This window comes from Callorhinus ursinus, unplaced genomic scaffold (genome assembly GCF_003265705.2).
Source record: "Callorhinus ursinus isolate GAN/ISIS: 27379988/994484 unplaced genomic scaffold, GSC_fseal_2.0 scaffold7, whole genome shotgun sequence".
Lineage (NCBI taxonomy): Eukaryota > Metazoa > Chordata > Mammalia > Carnivora > Otariidae > Callorhinus > Callorhinus ursinus.
The window spans coordinates 66,832,153-66,850,986 of record NW_027397069.1 but is presented as its reverse complement, the minus strand read 5'-3'; the positions used below and the strand labels follow the sequence as shown (position 1 = coordinate 66,850,986).

Here is an 18,834-nt window from a genome sequence, read left to right as displayed (position 1 = left end):
TAAGGTTGGGTAACCTGCTGTGGTCAGGCAGCCAGGACTGGCGGGGAGGCCAGGGCCTCGGACTCTAGCCCCACAGCCGGTTAACCTTGTCCAGCCGCACCGGGTACCTCATGAACGCCGGGCCAACTGACAAGTCCTGCGGCCCCTGGAAAGTGACCAGCATGAAGCTACCAGACTCCACGGGCTCTCTTGCTTCCTCCCCATAAGGTCTCCGTTTTGGGGCCGCACGACATTTGTGTTACCTTCCATGCTCCTACACCTGCAGGCTCCAGGTGGCCTCTGATGGAGCCGTTTCATCCCCCCAGACACGCAGGTGGGGCCCGAGTGGCCATTGTCAAAAATGGCTCAATTGTGAATTGTGTTCAACAACGTTTAAAAACTCCACTATGCTGTATAAGCCTACCTCTGTGGTCGTAGGGGAGGTAAAGGACTTTAAGCTAAGAAGTGGGAGAGGATTAGACCCCGTTGCACTTGATCACTATAAGGTGGCGTTCTGACCTGACTTTGGAATAAACAGACTTAAAACGGTATTTCACAAGCAGCAGCAATTCTATTACATCCTAAATTTTAAGAGCTTTTAACTTTGTCTTTCTTCTCCTCTTGTTACAAAGAGTGTAGTCTGAGCATGGGAATAAACTGGGGGGAAGAATGGCATTCTTTGTTTGCTAATGTGTTTTCCCTTTACTCACTATTGTGAAATGTAATTTCTTAATAGATGATGTTTAATGATCCATATTAACCTCTCTACGGGCTCTGTTGAGCATGACAAATGTGTAGATGATTACTTTTCAGTTTTCATTGAGAAGATAAAACATGAATATATTAAATTTGTATTTTAATCATGTTTTTCTACATGAGGCCCTTAATTTTTTAATGTTGTCATTGACAAAGACTAGTTACCCATTTTCCAACCAATGTTGCCCTTCCTCTTTAGGGTGTCCTCGGTGCGGGACAGTCTGACTTCTCAGCTGTGGGCTCCCTGGGGCTGTCCCCAGCGGCAGCGTGAGCGTCCAGAGCAGCTCCTGCAGTGCTCACTTCCACCTTTGAGAACCACAGAGCAGCAGAATGTGCTTCACGGTTCAGGGAAGTCAAGGTTGCTGCTTTGGAATCGGATGCCTCTGTCTTGAATGAACTCCTCAGGACACGTCAAGGGTTGCAAATTCACTTCCTGTCTCGACGACACATCATGGAAAGTTCTGAGCCGTGAAACAGCCTGTCCTTTTATCTTCAAAGCTTGAAAGCTCTTGGATCTAAGAAGGAAATAGCTTATTTGAGTTGAAAAAGACTATTTGATTTGAGGGTGGGTAAACACAGGGTTACCAAAACACTAAAACCAAACCACTTTTAGCCTAATAAAAAACCCACATCGTTATAAGTCAGCTGGCAACTCATTAATGTCACCTCCAAACCAGGCATTCTACTGTTGGAAACTGCAAAACCGGGGTACGAAATGCCTACGTGCACACACAGCCCACACACCTGGCAGTGTTGGCAAAGGTCACTTGCCGACTAAGCCAATGGGCTTTTTCACTAATCACCAGAGTGGGGCAGGACTCTGACTGATGAGGTTTGACCACAGTGATTTAAGGCACCATTATTATTATTATCTGCCTATTAAATTACTAATTGTATGGCCGTAGGCAAGGTGTCCAAACTTGCTGAGCCTCAGTTTCTTAATCCATGAAATGGGTTAAATAATTCCTTTTATGCAGGACTGTTGATGAGAATTTAGCACTAACACAGGCGAAGCTTCTAGTGCAGTCTGGAACATAGAACCTAATACCCAGTACTAATCGTTATGGCTTTTGTTCCTATTTGTGAGAAGGGTAGGAAGATAAGGAATTTGAGGAAAATGAATGTCAATTTTCTTTTAAAAGGAATGTGCCGGGACTAGAGTAGTTTCACTTTAAAATGTTGCCCACAGGGTTCTATCCTTTTAGATTTTTAGGACTGAGGTTCTATGTGTGTGTGTGTGTGTGTGTGTGTGTGTGTGTGTGTGTGTGTGTAATAAAACCCACATAAATAGCTATTTCAATATCTTTTAAAATGTGTTGAAATTTCATGTTTGAAGGCAAGGATAGGGCTTCTGGTTTCCTGTTCCAAATATAAGGAACTTGGAAGTCCACACTCCCTCCTAACTACAAGTAAAAAGCTGAACGGACTGAAGAATCAGCAACTCTTCTTGGGCCCATAGAGAAGGGAGGACACAGGGCAGACCTCTGTCCCCGAGCTTGGAGACACAGCGGGGCAACCACTGACTGACCAGAGGAGAGACCCGGGAGCCTGCCCCATGATTGACTAATGGCTGGAGGCTCCATGCAGATGAGTCTGAGAGTTAAAAACTCCAGGGGAACCTGGTCACAGGGGGCCCCCACAATATTACCTCTAGTAAACTGACTAGGTTCCCACAGTAAATATTGGCGAAAAATTCCCTTGGGTTTCCAGGAAGTGGGTGGAGGCTAAGGAACCATTCTGAAATACCCCAGAGCACTGTTTTTCTTAGAAAGACCAGCGCTCAGGGGAAACTAGTTAACCAAAGCCTTCCGTGCTTATTATCAGAGCGTAACTGGTACGGAGAAAGGGAATATCCAACTCTAGCCCACTCTTGCCATTCTGGTCTACCTAAAGGGAAAAAAAAAAAGAACTGAGAAACGCTTGTGAAGCTCACAGTGCAGAGGCACAGGCTCACTAAGAGACTGAGACCTAAAGACAGGATGACGGAACGCTCCCCCTCCCCACACCTCGCCACCACATCACCAGAGGCCTATTTACAGCAGCTCTTTTTACCCGGTACATCATGTTCAGCTATCAAGAAAAAATTACATTCACACCAAAAGGCAAAAAAACACAGTTTGAAGAGGCAGAGCAAGCATCAGAACCAGACATGGCAGGGCTGTTGGAAATATCAGACCAGGAATTTAAAACAACTATGATTAATAGGCTGAGGGTTCCAATGGACAAAGTAGACAGCATGCAGAAGCAGACTGGCAATGTAAGTAGAGAGATGGAAATCCTAAGAAAACCGAGAGGAAATGCTAGACATGAAAAGCACTGATACAGAAATGAAGAATGCCTTTGATGGGCTTATTAGCAGACCGGACTGGATGGGGAATGAATCTCTGAGCTGGAGGCTAGGTCGAAGAATCCTTGAAAACTGAAAAGCAAAAGGAACAGAAGCTGAACAAAATTGAACAGAATATCCAAGGAGTGTGGGAAATTCCAAAAGGTGGGACATATATGTAATCGGAATGGGAATACCAGAAGGAGAAGAGAGGAAGAAACAGAAGAAATATTTGAATGACTGATAACTTTCCCCAAATTAATGTCAGACATCGAACAACAGATCCAGGAAGCTCAGAGAATACCAAGCAGAATAAATGCAAAAACAAAAGAAACAAACACAGCAACAACAACAAAAAACCCCCACCAGACCTCAGTATATCATTTCCAAAGTACAGAAAGTCAAAGATAGTTTTGTAAAATCCTGAAAGAAGCCAGAGGTTAAAAAAAAAAAAAAAATCTTACCTATGGGGCGCCTGGGTGCTGTCAGTTAAGCATTCGACTCTTGGTTTCGGCTCAGGTCGGGATCTCACGGTTATGGGACTGAGCCCCACGTCAGGCCCTATGCTCAGTGCGGAGTCTACTTCAGATTCTCTCTCCCTCTCCCTCTCTCGTTCTCTCTCAAATAAATAAAGTCTTTTTTTTTTTTAATCTTACCTATCGAGGAACAAGGTTAAGAATTGCATCCAACTTCTCCTCAGAAACCAGGCAACCAAGAGAGTAGAGCAAAATATTTAAAGTATTGAGAGAAAAAAACCCACTGCAATTCTGTACCCTGCAAAATTATCCTTCAAAAGTGAAGGGGAAATGGACTTTCTCAGACAAATAAACATTTGGGCAATTTGTTGCCAGTAGACCTGCTTTATAAGATATGCTAAGGAGCATCTGGGTGGCTCAGTCGGTTAAGCATCTGACTCTTGATTTCAGTTCAGGTCATGATCTCAGGGTTGTGAGATTGAGCCCCCACATTGGGCTCTGCACTGGGCCTGGAGCCTGCTTAAGATTCTCTCTCTCCCTCCGCCCCCCCCCCTGCCTAAAAAAAAAAAAAAAAAAGAAATGTTAAAATAAGTTCTCCTGAGAGAATGAAAATAATGTAGGTCAGAAACTCAGGTCTACATAAAAAAGGAAGAGCCTCAAAAAAAGAACAAATGAAGGTAAAATAAAAACTTTTTTTTCTTATTCTTAATTGATCTAAAAAACAGTTTTTTCAAAATAATAGCAACAATGTATTTGATTATGTATGCTTATGTATGTATCTTATGTCTGTATATATATTTTATACATACATATGTTTATGTTTGCTTACATGTAAGTGACATGAAGGACACCAATGATAACAAGGGATAAGAGGAAAGAATCGGAATTGTTTTGTTTTTACAAGGTACTCACACTACCTGTAAAGTGGTATAGTGTTATTTGAAAGTGGACTTGGATTAGTTATAAATGTATGTTGCAAACTCTAAGACAATTACTAAAACAAGTTTTTTAAAAAGTATATTTGATATGCTAAGAAAAGAGAGAAATGGAATCATATATATTGTTTGATTAGAACCACAGGTCAAAAAAAAATGTGGAAGACAAAAATAGGAACAAAGAACCAGGCAAAAAATCAAAAACAGTAACAAACAATGTAGATATTAATCCAACTATATGAACGATCACTTGAATATCAGTGGTTTAAATATACCAATTGAAACACAGAGATTGTCAGAATGGGGCAAAAAAAACACAACTCAACTATATGTTGTCTACAAGAAGACCACTTTCAATATAAAGACACATATAGTTAAAAGTAAATGGATAGAGAAAAATATAGCATGTTAACACTAATCAAAAGAAAGCTGGAGTAGCTATATGAATTTCAGAGCAGACTTCAAAGTAAAGAAAGTTATTGGGCATAAAGAAGGGCATTACATAACGATAAAGCAGTAAATTCTCCAATAAGACATAATAATTTTTAATGTGTATGTACTTAACAGAGCAGCCAACTTACATGGGAGAAAATTAACAGATCTCAAGGAGAAACAGATGAATCCACTATCATAGTTGGAGACTTTAACCCCTCTCTCTCAGAAATGAACAGATCCAGGAGACAGAAATCAGCAAGGACAGAGTTGAACTCAACAACACCATCAACGAACTGGATATAATTGACATCTATAGACTACTTCAGAATACACATTTTTCTCAAGCTCACATGGAACATTCACCAAGATAAACCACATTCTGGGTCATAAAGCACACTTTAACAAATATAAAAGAATATAAATTATACAACATGTACTCTCAGGCCACAGTGGAATTACACTACAAATCAATAACAGAAAGATAACTGGAAAATCCTAAAATAAATAAGGATTAAACAATACACTTCTAATAATACATGGGTCAAATAAAACATCTCAGGAAAAACTTAAAAATAAACTAAATACAAATGAAATAAGAATAAGAACAAAATGAGAATGAAAACACAACTTAGGAAAATTTGGGGGATGCAGTGAAAGCAGTTCTTAGAGGGAAATTTACAGCACTGAATGACTATATTAAAAAAGAAGAAAAATCCTGGGGTGGCTAAATCCGTTAAGGATGAGACTCTTAGTTTCGGCTCAGGTCATGATCTCAGGGTCATGAGATCAAGCTCTGCATTGGGCTCTACACTCAGTGCAGAGTCTGCTTGAAATTCTTTCCCCATCCCCCCTCCCTCAGCTCCTCCACTCCCCTCTCTCTAAAATAAAATAAATAAATAAATAAAATCTTTAAAAAGGAAGAAGAAGAAGAAAGCTCTCCGATAATCTAAATTTCACCTTTGGAAAGTAGAAAAAAGAGCAAATCTAATCCAAAGTAGGCAGAAGAGAACAAAGCAGAAATCGAATAAATTGAAAACAGGAAATCAATAGGAGAAATCAAGACACCAAAGTTGGTTCTCTGAAAAGATCATAAAATTGATAATATCAACCTCTAGCTAGACTAAGAAAAGAAAGAGTACATAGATTACTAATATCAGAAATGAAAGAGGGACATCACTACGAATTCCATGGAAAGTAAAAGGATAATAAAGAAATACTATGACATACTCTATGCCCACAGATTTGATAACCTAGATGAAATGGGCCAATTCCTTGGAAGACACAATCTGCCAAAACTTACATAAGAAGAACTGGACAATCTGAATAGGCCTGTATCTATTAAAGAAACCGAATCAATCATTAATAACCTTCTAAAATAGAAATCACCAGCCCCACATGGATTCACTGTTGAATCTACCAAACATTTAAAGAAGAAATTATGCTGATTCTCTACAATCTTTTTCAATGGATAGAAACAGGGAATACTTCCTAAGTCATTCCATCAGGCCAGCATTTCCCTAATACCAAAACCAGACAAAGACATTTTAAGAAAAGAAAACCACAGACCAATATCTCTCATGATCATAGATGCAAAAATCTTCAGCAAAACATTAGCAAACTGAATCCAAACAAGTAAAAAAGAGTTAGTTATCTACCATGACTCAGGTTTATCCCAGGTATGCAAGCCTGCTTCAACTCTCAAAAACCAACTAATGTAATTCATCACATCAAAAGACTAAAAAAGGCAAGTCACATGATCATATCAAATGCAGAAAAAGTATTTTACAAAATCCAAAACCCATTCATGATAAAACTCTCAGTAAACTAGGAATAGAGGGGAACTTGCTCAACTTGATAAAGACTACCTGCAAGAAGCCTACAGCTAACATCATACTTAATGATGAGAAATTTGACACTCTCCCTCTAAGGTCAGGTAAAAGGCAAGGATGTCCCCTCTCACCACTCTTTTTTAACATACTGGAAGTCTTTGCTAATGTAATAATGCAAGAAAAGAAAAGAAAAGAAAAGAAAAGGTATACAGATTGGGAAGGAAGGCATAAAACTGTTCACAGATGACATGGTCATCTATGAAGAAAATCTGAAAGAATCAACAACAAAAAAACCTCTTGGAACTAATAAATTATTAAGTTTTGAGGATACAAGGTTAATAAACAAAAATTGTTGTTTTCCTATATACCAACAATGAACAAGTGGAACTTGAAATTAAAAACACAACAGCATTTACATTAGCAACTGAAAAAATGGAACACTTAGGTATAAATCTAATAAAATATATACAAGATCTATATGAGAAAAACTATAAAACTCTGATGAACAAAATAAAAAGACTAAATGGAAACATATTTCATGGTTAGGAAGATTTAATATTGTCAAGACGTCAGTTTTTCCCAACATGACCTATAGATTCAGTGCAACCTCAATCAAAATTTCAGGGAGTTATTTTATGGATATCAACAAACCGAATCTAAGTTTGTATGGAGAGGCAAAAGGCCCAGAATAGCCAACATGATATTGAAGTAGAAGAACCAGGTTGGAGGACCGATGCTACCTACCTTCAAGACTTATTATAAACTTCAGTAGAAATCAAGACAGTATGGTATTGGTGAAAGAGAAGATACATAGATCAGTGTAATAGAATAGAGAGCCCAGAACTGATCTTTGACAAAGAAGCAAAGGCAATACAATGGAGCAAAAAAAGTCTTTTCAACAAATGCTGCGGGATCAACTAAACATCTACATGCAAAAAAAAAAAAAAAAAAAAAAAAAAATGAAAAAAAAAAAATCAAAACAAAAAATAAAAATGAAAAAAAAAAAAAACTAAAAGAAAAAAAAAAAAAAAAAAAAAAGGCGAATCTAGACACAGACATCAACACTCTTCACAAAAATTAACTGAAAATGGATCATAGACCTAAATGGAAAACACAAAACTATAAAACTCTTAGAAGATACCATAGAATAAAACCTACAGAGCCTTGGGTATGGTGATACCTTTATAGATACAACACTAAAGACAGGATCTATGAAAGAAATAATCTGAGCCTCATTAAAATTAAAACCTTCTGCTCTGCGAAAGACAATATGAAGAAAATGAGAAGACAAGCCACAAACTGGAAGAAAATATTTACTAAAGACACTTCTGGTAAAGGACTATTATCCAAAATATACAAAGAACTCTTAAAACTCAACAATAAGACAACAAACAACCTGATTTAAAAATGGGCAAAAGACTTCAATAGACATCTCACTAAAGAAGATATATAGATAACAAATAAGTATATGAAAAGATGCCCCAAATCATACGTCATCAGGGAAATGCAAACTAAAACAGCAATGAGGTACCACTACATACCTATTAGAACGGCCAAAATCCAGAACACTGACAATACCAAATGCTGATGAGCATGTGGAACAGCAGGAACTCTCATTCACTGCTGGTGGGACTGCAAGATGGTGCAGCCACTTAAGAAGAGTTTGGTGATTTCTTACAAAAGTAAACATACTCTTACCACATGATCCAGCAACCACACTCCTTTGTATTTACCCAAAGGAACTGAAAACTTACATCCACACAAAAACCCACATACAGATGTTCATAGTAGCTTTATTCATAACTGTCAAAACTTAGAAACAATCAAGATGTCCCTCGGTAGGTGAATGGATAAATAAACTGTGGTACATCCAAGACAGTCAATATTACTCAGCACTAAGAAGAAATGAGCTTATAGGGGCTCCTGGGCGGCTCAGTCGGTTAAGCGTCTGCCTTTGGCTCAGGTCATGATCCCAGGATCTTGGGATCAAGCCCTGCAGCAGGCTCTCAACTCAGGGGGGAGCCTGCTTCTCTCTGTCTTCTCCCTCTCCTCCCAGCTTGTGCTCACTCATGCTCTCTGTTGCTATCTTTCTCGCTCTCTCTCTCTCAAATAAATAAATATAAATTTTAAAAAAGAAGAAGACATGAACTTACTAAGCCATGAGAAGACAGGGAGGAATCTTGAGTGTGTATTACTAAGTGAAGGAAGCCAATCTGAAAAGGCTGTATACTGTATAACTCAAGTATATGGCATTCTGGAAAAGGCAAAACTATGGAGACAGTAAAAAGAGCAGTGGTTGCCAGGGGTAGGGGAAGGAAGGGAGAGATAAATAGGCAACGCACAAAGGATTTTTAGGACAGTGAACATACTCGGTATGATATTATAATGATGGACATATGTTGTTATACATTTGTCCAACATGAAGAGTGACCAATAAGGTAAACTATTGGCTGTGGGTGAGCTTGACATGTCAATGTATGTTCATTCTTAGTAAAAACTGTACCATTCTGGGGAGCAATATTGACAATGGCAGAATATATAAATGTGAGGGGAGAGGGGGCATATGTGAAATCTCTGTAACTTTCTCTCAATTTTATTGCAAATCTATAATTGCTTTTTAAAAATTGTCTTTAAAATAAAAATAAAATTTTTAGGGTTGCCTGGGATTCAGTCAGTTAAGCGTCTAACTCTTGATTTTGGCTCAGGTTGTGAGATCAAGCCCTGTGTTGGGCTCTGTGCTGGGCGTGGAACCTGCTTAAGATTCTCTCTCCCTCTCTCTCTGTTCTCCCCCCCCCTCGCAAAATGAATAAATAAAATAAAATGTTTAAAAAGGAAAGGGTCTCTTTTGATAAGACAGTTTATAATAAAAGCCAGAGTATGAAATTATTTCTAGAGAAATGTTAAAATGATAATGCCACTTATTTCCAAAAATAAAATGATAGTCAAAAAATATATAGGAATCCCTTTTAAAAGATTTTTTGTTTGCTTGTTTTAAAAACACCAGCTACAAAGCAATGGAGACTGGAAGAGAATTTGGTCCAAAACCCTAGATCAACACAAACTCTTACAACTAAAGCACAAAACTTAGTTAAGAACTAAGGTAAAACAAGACACACAAGCTGCATAGTTTTCATTATTTAGTAAAAGGAAGCCCATCATCGTATAAGGGCTGGAAGGAACTGATCATAGGTAAGCCTTTATATAATAGTGATTTGATGTAACTGTTTCTCACACTGACCATCTTCAGAAGTCAAGGATACAATGGAATTATGGTTCTTTGCCGGCATTTCTCTGGGGAGCTAATACAATATAGCCGGAATGACATCTGCTCTCTGGTGATGGAGTTGACCTGACGTGTAAGATATTTATAAATAAGGCTGACCAAATGAGAAGAATGTGAGGTGAGTACAAATGTTTTGGTAGTGTCTGTTGGGTGCTAAGGACAGCCCACTGTCCTCACTGGCTTCCAGTCACAGCGTCCTCCTTGGTGTCTGGCTTTGGCAATAGCTTTAATGCTCCTTCCTGTGAATTTCTGTCACCTTCTTTCTTGACACTTTCTACTATAGCTTCTTAGCTGGTGAGTGACACTGGCCTTTTATTCCTGTAGTAGTTAGTACAAATGTCACTCCAAGTGGAAAGAAGTTTCCAAAGTTACTCACGTGTTGCCTGGGCTCAGCATTTAGGAGGAGAGTTTAATTAGAGAGTTGAGAACCATCTCTGATAATCCTCACTTGTGGGGGAGGGGTAAGAGATGAGCACTGCCCCTCCTTTACCTCAATCCCCCAGAAGAATGTGGAGAGCTTCACATTCTGTCGTCTTAATTTTAAAAATGAGAGGTCATTTTTCATTTTGCAAAAATAAAATTATATTACAAATTTGAATATTCTTTTTCAAGCCGCACTTCGCTCAGACTCCAACGGTGGAGCAGGGAGGGGGAGGTACCTTCACCTCCAAATACCACATAAGAAGAAGGGAAGGTTAGCAGGCCCTTGGGCTCTTTTTTGAAACTCATTTTGTTTATTCAATTGTTTAGTCATTCAACACGGTCTGACATGTAGGTATTCTGACTAGCTTGTTTAAAGGAAGGCTCCAAAGTTTTGGTGGCCATGATTGAAGGAAGCAAAGCTTCAAATTTCCTATGAAAATTACCCTTGCTTGGATGAAAGATCAGCTCCTCCCAGGTGGATTAGAAAAGAACCAGAAAGCAGGACTGAGACTTTCCTCAGGAAATAGTTTCTTCGATGTGTCCACATGCTGAAGTGCATCGGGGAAAGCCCACAGTTTTAAGGGTGAGCCTTACAAATAAAAGGCCTCAAAGAGTTTTAACATGATTTCTGTAAAACGTATTATCTTGAATGTCACCTGCTGTAACACACCAAGATGAGTGGGTCGTCAAATACACTCCAGGAAGTTTACCTGCTCACTTGGAGTTTAGTACAATCCGTCAGGATGCTGAAGAGTGTTGCCAGAACCAAGAGTGTGTGGCAAAATGGCCCCTGGATCCAAACACTGAGCGCCTCTTTCCGATTAGAGCTGGACTCAGGGGCTTCCTGAGAACGTTGCTAGCACAGCAGAGAACCATGCCATCGTAAGTCACTTACCCTGGCAGAACTTACACTCCTCTGAGGGTGACAGAACATTTAAAAAATGTCATCAAATCAGAAGTTTAAAAGGAGAGGACTGTAACATTGTGTTATGCCAATTAGAGTTGAAATTTGCCCTCTCATTTTGTGCCTTTGGGTGATTCTCAACACATCAGGCAGTTCTTTTATAAATTTTCAAGAGGAGCATTATAACCCTTCTATAGATGTTTCCCGAGGGAACTGCTCCTACAGAATCAAAGATAGGTGGTTGACGACATTATGTGCCTTGTCAAAATCCTTTAGCCTGAATCTAATTACGAGGAAATAATCAGACAAGTCCGAACCAAGGGCCCCTCCACAAGACAACTGATCTGGCTGCTCTAGGCGAAAGAGTGGCGAAAACCAGAGGAAATCCGTGCTGACTGGCTTCTAGAGCGAAAACTTTGTCACAAAGAACATTCTTGGGCCAATTGGAAGGAATTTTATGTAATTTTATTGCGTTAATGTTACATTTCTTGCATGTGATAGTGATATTATGGTTGTGGAGAAGAAAGTGCTTGTTCTTAGGGAGTCCCTGCTCAAGTATTTACAAGTCAGGAGTCATGATGCTTGCAACTTTCAAATAGTTCGAGAAAAAAGTGTGTGTGTGTGTGTGTGTGTGTGTGTGTGTGTGTGTAGAAAGAGAGACGCATACATACACACAGATAAGGCAAATGTTGCAAAACAAGTGGTAAATCTAGGTGAATGGGCTCACCGTACACTTTCAGCTTTTCTGTGGGTTTGAACGTTTTTATGATACAAAAGGTGTGGTGGGGTCTCAAGTTAAGTCCACGAGAAGTTGTTGGTTAGCCCGGTTGCCTGCCGGTAATGGGGTGGCTGGGGAAGGAGGAAAACTTTTTATTGTAGCACACACCTTTCTATACCAAGTTTTGAACAAAAGAAGATGGATTATCTATACCAAAAAATAAATAGCATTTATATTTAAAAACAAAAATATAGGTGGTTGATGAATAATTAGTTGCAAAAGTTGTAATGTTGCCAAAAGCCTTAAGTTATTCTTCAGCTTTCTTAAATAAGTGAAACTAAGTGTAGCAATAGTTGGTTCTAGAATAGGTAGGCCTTAGAGCACCTGCTTTTCCTGGACTATATTAAGTCGCGAGGCTCCGGCCTGTTGTTTATGGAGAGGAGAGCTGGGGCCACCGACAAGAGCATGAACATCCCCCCACCTCAATTCTGGAGAACCTGCAGATGTGGGAGGGAAGCGTGCACAGACCTGAAGCACTAACAAGAAATGGTGAGAAAACCCTGGAGGCACGGAGGGCTGTTGCTAACTGTGGGCCGGGCTGGGTGTGGGACTGGCAGCATGCTGCTGTGGGCGGTGTGGGACGGAGCAGGGGCACATTCTGGAAGTTTGAGGCTCAGCTAGTGCCATTCTCCCACACTGGTGTGGTCAGAGCTCACCCACTGCCACAGAAATAGACAGCCACAGCCCCGATCTCAGGGATGTCGGCTCCCCAACCCTGCCGAGCTGAGGAGCAGATGAAAGCAGGCCGGGGGGGGGGGGGGCGCCTGACCCCAGCACTAGAGCCCTGCAACCTGGGGGCCCTGCCTCCTCCCCAGGGCTTCGTCTGCCTGAGGGCCTACAGACACAGGCCTGAGGAGGGGCGTCCCTGGTGGGGTGGCAGCAAACAGGGAAAATCAGAGGCCACAGTGGACCTGTGGGACTCATTCCCTCGTCTCTGCTTAGGGTCGCTGGGAGGAGCACAGGAGAGGGTCTGAGTTTTGGCTGCTCCCTACCACACATTATCAGAGAGGGAAGCTACCACTTTCAGAGGGATATGAGCCCCCGGGCCAAGGGAGTATCCAAGTCACGTGAGCCAGGAACGAGAAGTTATCGAACAGGAAGCGTGGCGCAGCTCTTGGTGCCTGACTCTCGAAGGGGGGCAGGGAGTGATCCTAAGGCCCAAGGAAATTCTCAGGACAGCAGTAGGAATTTCAGGGGCCCCTGTGCTACCTCCCCAGCGCGAGCAACAGAGATTTGGGGGATGATGTTAACTCTACCCTTCCTGACCGTTTTAAGGATGTCCTTTGCCACCCTCAACACTCACTTTAAAGAACTGGTTCTTTGCCACCCTTCTCACAATCGACAGCTACATGCCGTGCGTTGCCCCACTGAGGTGGAGAACCGTGTCTACACAATCAGGTCTGATTGTGTTCGCCTCCAGCCTAAAAACTTGTAGTGGCTTTCTACCATCAACAGAAGGAATTCGGAATGACATACAAGGCTCTTTACATCCCAAGCCCAAACTGCCTTCCCAGCTTCGTCTCCTGCCCATTCTCTAAATGCCTTACACTTGAACCACACAAAAATCTTCATCCCAGGATGGCAAAGAGGTCACTTCTCAAGCACCAGTCCTGAGGATCTGTTATTACTGCCTGGAACCTTCTGGAGGGGGGAACCGGGAAGAGCCTGCTGTGGGCAGTTGGCTTGGCTGCCATGGGCCCAGGAGGTGGGGAATGGCGTGACGTGCTGTGAGTTAATGAGCCTTCCCGGGACATTCCCCGTGAAGATCAAGGCTTTTCATAACTTCTTGCCTTTTGAAATGCTGTTAGAACTCCCTAGAAGGTTCTTTCCCACTCTGCCCTCCAGTTAAACTCCTACTCATCCTTCAAGACTCATCTAAATAATAACCCCTCTTAGCATCGTCTCTTTCCCCCTTCCAGACTCCAGCCCCTTGCCAGTATGGCTGGTGCCTTCCTTTCTCCATGGCCGTGGTTGTGATTATAGGCTCATATCACACGGAACTGGAGTATTTGTTTATTGATCTTTCTCTCCAGCCGTGAGCTCCTGGAAGCAGACACCATGTTTTGCTTTTCTTTGCATCCCCTCTGGGAATGTGCAATGCTTGTCACATAAATATCATTTAATAAATGCTTAATTAATTAATTAAATGTAAGTGTCTAAATAGCTAATTTTTTTAAAGATTTTATTTATTTATTCATGAGAGACAGACAGAGAGAGAGAGGGAGAGAGCAGAGGGAGAAGCAGGCTCCCCACTGAGCAGGGAGCCCGATGTGGGACTCGATCCCAGGAACCTGGGATCATGACCTGAGCCGAAGGCAGACGCTTAACCATCTGAGCCACCCAGGCGCCCTAAATAGCTAATTAATTATCGTGGATAATTGTATATTACTGAAGGACCTGTCCAGGGTGGTTCTTTGGAATTTGTGCCTGGAGGGAGGGTAAAATTAGTTTAGGCTGGCTTATCCTGGAGGTGGGTCAGCATGATTTAATGATAGAGCCTTGCTATGCCTCCCTCCAAACACCTGCCTATTCTCCAGACCGAGGTTTTCCCCTGAAGGGTCCCTGCCTAGCAATGTTGGCCAGTGTCAAGCAGTGAATGTGTCAGCTGCTACAGGTATGCATTTCAAATTTCCTCCTAGACCCAAAGGAATGACCTTGTTCTATGGAGGGAGACATCATATTCCCCTGCAGGCAGGCAAACAAACAAACAAACGAAAAAAGTTGGGCTGTTGGACCATCCAGAATGAAAGATATCCAGTATAAAACAGCTTACCTGGGGGCTGGGGCTCCATGCAGAGGTAGCCCAGGAGTCAGGCACCCTTTGCGAGCTCCTCCCTATGCTTCTCCACCTTTTCGGGGGGCGCTTCCTCCACCGGGAATTCTCCATCCCACCCCCACTGCCCCTGCAGCCTACTGGGGAACACCTACCCGCCTTTCAAAACTGAGCTCCGGGTCATCTTCCCGAGGACGCTCCTTTGATCCCTCCCAGCCCCCACCCCTGCCAGGCCCCAAGGAGCACCGGCCCCTCCCTCTGTCTCTCACCGCACCTATCCCTTGATCGTGCTATTTCTGGGACTGAGACCTCACAGATCCCAGCTGGGAGGCCGGGACAAGTAGGGACAGAGAGGCGGGCCGGCATCCCGGGCAGCAGGCGGACAGCAGCCCCAAAGGCATGCGCGTGTGGCATGGCGGAACTGTGGGTTCCCAAACCTGGGGGCCCACCTGGTGTGCAAGCCAGCAAGTGGGGCCCAGTGACAGCACTCTCCAGGCTAGGCGGCCACCAAATGGGGCTTGCCGGCCGCACCTTGGGAATCTGCTGCAATGGCGATCCATATGCAGCCTGGGAGCACTTCTTTCTTCCCTTTTCCGCTACAGAAAAAACACTAACTTGGAGCACAGGAATATTGCAGAATAAATTAAAGTCTTCCTTGCAAGGAACGCAAACATCCTTGCCAGGATGGAGAGGCCACCTGGGGTTAAGAGAGAATGATAACAGCTCAGGCCCGAGAGATCCGAGAGATCCAGAGCCCAGGGCGGTGACCCGCCAGCCAGCGGCACAGAAACGCCATCCAGAAGAGCTTTTGAGCTAAGATCCCGAGTCAGCTGACAAACGGGAGTAAGAACCAGAGAAAAGGGTACCAACGTTTTGTAGGCATTTCTTCCATGGCTGTTCTTCAAGAGGCATCTGCTTCAGGAGTTAATATTAAGTACACATTTTTTTAGAGAAGGGAACTCTTCTTTAAAAATCACAGACAGAAAAGCTTGTCCCTAATTCCGTCCCTCTCCCTTAAACCTGGTTTTGATTTTAGCCTTCCCATTCCAGCTGGGGGGCCAGGCACGCTAAGCACAACGATGCAATAGCCGCACTCCTAAAATCACAGAAACAAGGTTTCCAAAGCTGGCTTAACTTTTAAAGATTAACTTAACAAAAGAGCAAATACACAGCCCTTACTATGTGCTAGGCTCTGTTCTAAATGCTTTATATGAATTCATTAAGTCTTCCCAAGTACCCTGTAAGGTAGCTACTCTGACGATGTCCATTTTCCAGATAAGGAACCTGAGGCTGAGAAAGATCACGGACTTGCCCCAGGCCTCAGAGCCAGGAGAGAGAAGGTGGGCATTTGCAGCCAGGCAGCCGCTAGGCCCCAGGATGTACACTTTTACCAAGGAAATAGTGCACCCTCAGCACAAAGGCCATAGAGTGAGGGGGGCAGGACACATAGGAGGGTCACCTCTCTCATAGCAGGGTTATAGCAAGGCTAAGTTGGATTTAGGGGATGACTATTCATGGACGAGGAGGAAAGAGGAGGGGAAGGAATGAGAAGCTGGAGCACCCAGTGGGGGCTCTGGTCAAAGAAGCTGGTGCCCGGGTGGGTGATGCCTGAGAGCCGCCAGGGACCCAGCATGGATGGTCTGAGAGAATGTCAAGGGTCAAAACTAGAGTGATCCCAAAGACAGGCAAAAGCTGAGATGAGCCCTAACGTTGAGGATATAAACAAGTGTAGAAAGCCAATGAGAGGCCAAGAGACCAGCCTGGATGAAGAACAAGGAGATAAGGTCCCATGCGTACAGGCAGTGGGGTGGCCCCGTTGGAGCCACCTGGAATGTGGTTGATGCAGCCACCTGAAGGCCACCGGGTCAGGCCGTGAGGAGGAGGCCTGGGTCAGGGAGTGCCATGATAAAATGACCACCGGCATTTGAAGTCGGGCCACCGGCAATGAAAATCAGGCCCCGTAGAAAGAAGAACTGGGATTGACTCCTCAGGAGCATGAAGTCAGGAAATGTCTGGGCTGGACCTCTGACTTCCACTGGGCTGGGAGGCCGTGGTTCTGGGCTTCTCCCTCAAAGGCCCCAAGGGAAAACCCCCCTTCTGCAGCCAGAGTCTCACTTGCCCTGGCCTTACTTGCTGAGGGTGCTGATGACTTAGGGCAAACCTGCCACCATGTCAGGTCTTATAAATTCTGGGCACTAAGCAGCTACTAAGCTATAAAACAAGAGCACACAAGTCATTAGCAACATACCAGTGATCTCATAATGTTACTGTGGAGAGTTGCCAAGTAAATAATTTCCTTTCCAACCACCAAGTATCATAATGATACAACCAAGAAAGGTGTCTATTTATTCCCGGCCAGTCTCCCTCAGATTTACATTCCAATCATGAGTGGGACCTGTCACTGCATTTCAATGCCTTACTTAATCAAATGGTATGCTGGTTGACCCCAGTGTGTCTTAAAGTTGGGATTATTTATGGATATGGTTTCTTGTGTAGGGTCACTGTGGGGCCTAATCTACATATGTCTCTCAGGAGAGCTGGGAAGTTATTTGCATAAGATCCCCTAGGTTTCTTGGGAGGGTCTACAAAGAGGACAGTGGAGCAGCTGAAAGGCAGATTCCCCACATTTAGAACCCAGCTACCCAAGGGAAACTCTAGCAAAAACCCCAAAAGGGAGTACTTTGGGAAAGCAAGCTCTCACACCACCTCAAGGCAAGAGTGAGCCAGCAAACACTTGCTCTGCTTCAAGGGGCATCTCAGCCGGTACAATCTACCATGGTGCCATGAATAGCCATAGGCTCCCCAGTTCCTCTGAGGCCCTTACTAGAGAAGGGGGTGCTCTTGTGAGCCAGACCACAACTACAGTACACTTCCACTACATTTGGTTCAAAACATTTCTTAAGCACCTCCTGGGGCGGGGAGCAGGGGGGGGTGGGGGAAGCGGGGGGAGGGGGGAGCGTGGGGTAAGGTGGGGGAGGCAAAACCAATAGGTGTGATTCTTGTCTTCAAAGGCTCTTATGGTCCACTGAGGAAGAGAGAGATGTGCCATCAAAACCAGAGCAGTGGTTTATCTTTTATCTTATTGCTTTATGTCTTCCTGGTGGCTGGAGCCTTCCATCATTATGTAATTACCTTTTGTCTCTAGTAATTTTCTTTGCTTTGAAGTCTACTTTAACCAGACATTAATATAGCCACTCCTGTTTTTTATTATTACTACTACTATTATCATGAATGTTTGCATGGTATATCTGTCTATTTCTTTACTTTCAACCTACCTACCAGTTATATTTGAAGTATGTTTCTTATAAACAACATATGTTCGGCCATTTTTTAAATCCACTCCATCAATTTGTCTTTTCATTGTTATATTTAGAGCATTTTAGGTAACTGTGCATGCATTAGGGCTTAAATTGGCCACTTCATTATTTATTTTCTGTTCGTTTCCTCTAATTGCACCATTTCCCTTTTCTTACCTTACTTTGCATTACTTGAGCATGTTTTAAGATTCCACCTTGGTATATTTATAACATTTTTGAGTATCTTGTTCTGAATAATTTTTTTTAATTTTTTATTGTTATGTTAATCACCATACATTACATCGTTAGTTCTTGATGTAGTGTTCCATGATTCGTTGTTTGTGCATAACACCCAGTGCTCCATGCAGAACGTGCCCTCCTTAATACCCATCACCAGGCTAACCCATCCCCCCACCCCCTCCCCTCTAGAACCCTCAGTTTGTTTTTCAGAGTCCATCATCTCTCATGGTTCGTCTCCCCCTCTGACTTACTCCCCTTCATTCTTCCCCTCCTGCTATCTTCTTCTTTTTCTTTTTTCCTAACATATCTTGCATTATTTGTTTCAGAAGTACAGATCTGTGATTCAACAGTCTTGCACAATTCACAGTGCTCACCATAGCACGTACCCTACCCAATGTCTA

At 42.8% G+C, this 18,834-nt stretch overlaps 1 long non-coding RNA gene across 1 annotated transcript; it reads right to left on the bottom strand.

Moving 5' to 3' along the window:
- Positions 1-818: 818 nt before the first annotated feature.
- LOC141373131 (uncharacterized) lies at positions 819-8,351 on the bottom strand. The gene is made up of 3 exons (XR_012378832.1): positions 8,278-8,351; positions 3,526-4,093; positions 819-1,250 (listed from the first exon to the last, which is right to left on the bottom strand). It is a non-coding gene; the product is annotated as an uncharacterized lncRNA (long non-coding RNA).
- Positions 8,352-18,834: the final 10,483 nt, after the last annotated feature.